The following is a 5465-nucleotide window of genomic DNA, read 5'->3' as shown; positions in this document are numbered from 1 at the left end:
GGCACATTTAGGGCTTTTGTATTGTAGTATGCGTGAGTGTATGAAAATGTGCGTACAGGATGCAGGACCGATTTAGTTTAAGAGTTTTTCAGATTCTAAATGATTTTATTTTTTATTTCGAAGATTTCAGGTCTTCTTTCTATTTTATTCCTTGCTTGGAAGTTTTCAAGTCTTCTTTATTTTATTCCTTGCGCGGAAGTTTTCAAGTCTTCTTTATTTTATTCCTTGCTTGAAAATTTTCAAGTCTTCTCTATTTTATTTCTTGCTGCAAAGGTTTCATATCCCTTCTCTATTTTGTTTCTTGTTTCGAAGTTTCCAAGTCTTTTCTCTATTTTAATTCTTGCTCCGAAGTTTTCAAGTCCCTTCGTTATTTTATATCATCTAATATACTTTTGGTGATTTCAATTTTTCCAAAGTTGTGTCTCGAATAAAGATAGAAAATTGAAAGACAAGGAATGAAATCTGTCTTTAACTGCTTTCATCTGTTTCAGGTTTTAATTTTATGTAAGTAATTTTTAATGATTCATTCTTGTCTTAATTACTTTTTGTATGTTTCAGATTTTAATTTTATGTAAGTAATTTTTAATGTTTCATTTTCGTCTTAATCATTTTTGTATGTTTCAGGTTTTATTTTTGTGTAAGTAATTTTTATTATTTGATATTTGTCTTAATTATTTTTGTCTGTTTCAGGTTGTAATTTTATGTAAGTAATTTTTAATGATTCATTCTTGTCTTAATCATTTTTGTATGTTTCAGGTTTTAATTTTATGTAAGTAATTTTTAATATTTGATATTTGTCTTAATTACTTTTTGTCTGTTTCCAGTTTTATTTTTGTGTAAGTAATTTTTAATATCTTATATTTGTCTTAATTATTTTTGTCTGTTTCAGGTTTTAATTTTATGTAAGTAATTTTTAATGTTACATATTTTTAATTACTTTTCTATGTTTCAGGCTTTAATTTTGTGTAAGTAATTTTTATGATTCATGTTTGTCTTAATCATTTTTGTATGTTTCAGGTTTCATTTTTGTGTAAGTAATTTTTAATATCTTATATTTGTCTTAATTATTTTTGTCTGTTTCAGGTTTTAATTTTATGTAAGTAATTTTTAATGATTCATTTTTGTCTTAATCATTTTTGTATGTTTCAGGTTCTTATTTTAACGATTCATAGTTGTCTTAATTTTATTCGGATATTTCAGGTTCTTATTTTAATGATTCCTGTTTGTCTCAATTTCTTTTAGATGTTTTAGGATTTCTTTTTAATTACGTAAGTGAATATTTCTTAAGAATATTGTATACTTTGTATGCGAATTTTTATCGAGTCGACTCAAGTTTGATTTCTCTTTTATTCCGACAATGTTATTATGCATTTGCATGTTTGCATGAATTGTGCATGCCCAAACATTTTAATGTTACCAATCTTGCATTCGCTTCTCCGTCTCCTCCTTTTATTGTCACACCTAATTATTCTATAGCTAAGGAAGAGGTCATCATTGAATACTTCCTTCGTGGGTTTTCATCAGCTAATGCGCTAATTTAAGTTAATTTTAAGTTAATTTTAAGTTGCGTCTATTGTAATACATTGTAGTATGAATGAGTGCATGTGTGACTGGCGTATACGCGAAGACTGAAGACATCAATCATCGAGGAATCATCGAGGCATCATCGAGGGATGCGTGCGTTAGTTTTAAGTTAATTTTATGCGTGCGTTAGTTTTAAGTTATGTGTGCTCGTGGGCAGGGCGGGTGGGTCCCTGTAAGTGCCTTTCATTCTAACTTGCACTCTTCTTGCATCTTCTGAATTCTCAAGCTTTGTACGCGTTAGATTGTAGTATACTCAGTTATTTTCTGTCAATCGTTCCGAACCCAAGTGGATCATTGGGGGTTCATAGCGCTGTGAACACGCGGCCGAGGTGAGCTGCAAGTGCTGGTGTAGCGCCAGGGACACATCTCTGCGGGGCCGATCGATTGATGAACCATCTCGATTTGCCGCCTCACGGCAGGGGTCTCCTCTCTGCGGTCAGACTTGCTTCAAACGCAAGCGGCGGGGAAATGGGAGACCCTCCGCGGATGTGTCACTCGTTCTTGCCAGTATTTTCGGTTCATCTTGGTCTCGTGGTTCACGTAAGCCACTATGGACCACCCTTTGACCCATGGAAGGCGAGGTTCACTTGGCGAAAAATACTGATCCTCTTTTTTGACAGAAAGTTCTTCTAACTTTCTTTTCTTTTTAATAGAAAGTTCTTCTAACTTTCTTTTCTTCCCCTTTGCTTTTTTACGGCGTTATAGATTATGAGTGCAATCTTAGAATGAAAGGTACGCGTGCGTTTAGTATGAGTGTGAGTGGGAGCTCCCACAAGTGTATTAAATTTTAAGATGTAAAGCGTGTGTGCGTACGATGCAAGTTCTTTGCTATACTTAGGTAAAGAACTTGTATATTTTTGCGAGCTTACGAGCTAAGTAGAGTGAAGACTCGTTTATCCTTCCGATAAATGAGGTAATTGCAATTGGAGGGAGGAAGGGATTTGGAGTTAGGGCGGGTCACTATTGTAACGTAGCCACCTCCACGTGGTGTGACCTGGTAATCGATGTCGTTTTCTAAATATTTTTCGCGAAATTAACTTTAGAAAACGATATCGAGCTAAGAGCTACGATTATATCTTCTCAATTCCATATCTAAATTACATTAATTCCGAGCTGTGGGAGGAAGGGTGGGCTCGGGCGCAGGTTTTTCGTCACAACACGTGGCGAAAAACTTGCGCAAATTGTGCCTTTTGTTCTAATTTGCACTCATCTCTACAGTTTTTTAACTTGTTACATATTAAATTGTTACAAATTAGATTGTAGTAATAGCCACTTTTATTGTCAATTGCTCGAAAGTTTAAAGAAAGTTCTTCCAACTTTCTTCTTTACCCCTTTTCTCTACAATGTTTTAAATTATACAAGTGCAAATTTAGAACAAAAGGCACATTTAGGTCTTAATCATTTTTGTATGTTTCAGCTTTTTATTTTATGTAAGTAATTTATTTATTCATATGTGTTTTACTTGTATTTGTATGTTTCAGGGTTTTGTTTTGCCGATTCCTGTTTGTTTTAATTTCATTGAGATGTGTCAGGTTTTTGTGTTAATAATTCTTGTTTGTCTTAATTTCATTTAGATGTTTCATTTTTTTGTTTTAACTAAATAATCTTGCATTTCCTTTTCTGTTTCCTTTTTTTATTGTCACACCTACTTATTGTACAGGTAATGAATAGTTCATCATTGAAGACATCGATCAAGACATCGATCATCGAGGGATGCGTGCGCTAGTTTTAAGTTAATTTTATGCGTGCGTTAATTTTAAGTTAATTGTAATCGTGTGGGAAGGGTGGGTGGGTCCATGTAAGTGCCTCTCATTCCAACTTGCACTCATCTTCTCAATTCTCAAACTTTGTACGCGTTAGCTTGTAGTATACCCACTTATTTTTTGTCAATCGTTCTGCGCCCAAGTGGATCATTGGGGGTTCATAGCGCTGTGAACACGCGGTAGAGGTGAGCTTCAAGTGCCGGTGAGCGCGAGTGACATTCTTTGCCCGGCGGGGCGGATCGGGGTTGGCACCTCTCATACTCTGATGTGCCTCCCCGACCCGCCGCCATTCTGCCAAGGGGCATCACGGTCTGGGTATCCTCTCTGTAGTAAGACGCGAGAGCGCTGGGGGAAATGGGAACCCTCCGCCAACTGGGGTGTGTCACTCGTTCTTGCCAAAGGTATCTTCGGTTCATCTTTGCCGTCGTGGTTCACGTAAGCCACTATGGACTACCCTTTGACCCATGGAAAGCAAGGTTCACTTGGCGAAAAATAATGGTCCCCTTTTTTGACAGAAAGTTCTTCTAACTTTCTTTTTTTTTTAGTAGAAAGTTCTTCTAACTTTCTTTTTTTTTTAGTAGAAAGTTCTTCTAACTTTCTTTGCCCTTAGTAGAAAGTTCTTCTAACTTTCTTCCCTTTGCTTTTTGAATTCGTCATAGATTATTTGAGTGCAATCTTAGAATGAGAGGTACCGTGCGGCGTTTAGAATAAGTTAAGCGCGCGTGTGTAGGATCCCATGCGATTAGTATTAAGTTAATGTATGTGTGAGTGTGTGATACAAGTTCTTTACTGGATTGTGGCAAAGAACTTGTATATGCGAGCCTATGAGCTAAATAGAGTCAGAACTCATTTATCCTTCTGATAAATGAGGTTGCATTTGGAGGGAGGAAGGGATTTGGAGTTAGGGTGGGTCACTATCGTAGCCACCTCCACGTGGTGTGACCCGGTAATCGGTATAGTTCCCTAAAGATTTTTTAATCGTTAGAAAACTATACCGAGCTGAGAGCTACGGTTTTATTTCGCGATTTTATTTCGAATAGTTCACTCCTTTGCCTAATTTTCTATGTTTATAAAATTTTATCTGTTTTAGCATTTAATTTTTCGTAAGTTTCTACATTGTTCTCTCTTCTCAAATTTTTGTGTGAATAATTTTTGTCTGTTTCAGAATTTAATTTTTGCTAATTTATCATGTTGTTCTTTCCTCCAAATTTTTGTGCTAATAAATTTTTGTCTGTTTCAGAATTTAATTTTTGATAAGTTTAAATATTGAGTGTATTAGTTTCATGTTGATTCCGAGCTTGTGGGAGGAAGGGTGGGCTCGGGCGCAGGTTTTTCGTCACATGTGGCGAAAAGCTTGCGCATATTGTGCCTTTTGTTCTAATTTGCGCTCATCTTAACGACAATTTTTTAACTTGTTAGATATTAGTTTGTAATATTAGTCTATCATTTTTATTATGAATTGCCTTGAACTTAAAAGAAAGTTCTTCCAACTTTCTTCTTTTACCCTTTTCTTTACTTACTTTTACATTATACGAGTGCAATTTTAGAACAAAAGGCACATGTAGGGCTTAATCATTTTTGTATGTTTCAGATTTTTATTTTATGTACGTAATTTATTTATTCGTATGTGTCTTAATTGCATTTGTATGTTTCAGGTTTCTATTTTAATTAAGCAATTGAATATTTCTCAAGTATATTGTATATTTTACAGGCGTGTTTCTACTGAGTCGACTCGAGATTTTTATTCCGAAAATGTTAATATGAATTTTGCATGTTAGCATAAACTGTGCATGTCTATACATTATAATGTTACTAATATTGCATTTGCTCCTCTGTTTCCTCTTTTTATTGTTATGACTAATTATTCTGTAGGTAATGAATAGGTCATCATTGAAGACATGCATCGAGGGATCATCGAGGGATCATCGAGGGATCATCGAGGGATGCGTGCGCTAGTTTTAAGTTATTTTATGCGTGTTTTAGTTTTAAGCTAATTTTATGCGTGCGTTAATTTTAAGTTATGTGTGCTCGTGGGTCCCTGTAAGTACCTCTCATTCCAACTTGCGCTCATCGTCCCAATTCTCAAACTTTGTACGCGTTAGTTTGTAGTATACCCCG

Source organism: Megachile rotundata, chromosome 15 (assembly GCF_050947335.1).
Source record: "Megachile rotundata isolate GNS110a chromosome 15, iyMegRotu1, whole genome shotgun sequence".
In the NCBI taxonomy this organism is placed as follows: Eukaryota; Metazoa; Arthropoda; class Insecta; order Hymenoptera; family Megachilidae; genus Megachile; species Megachile rotundata.
Note: the sequence above shows the minus strand (reverse complement) of the source record.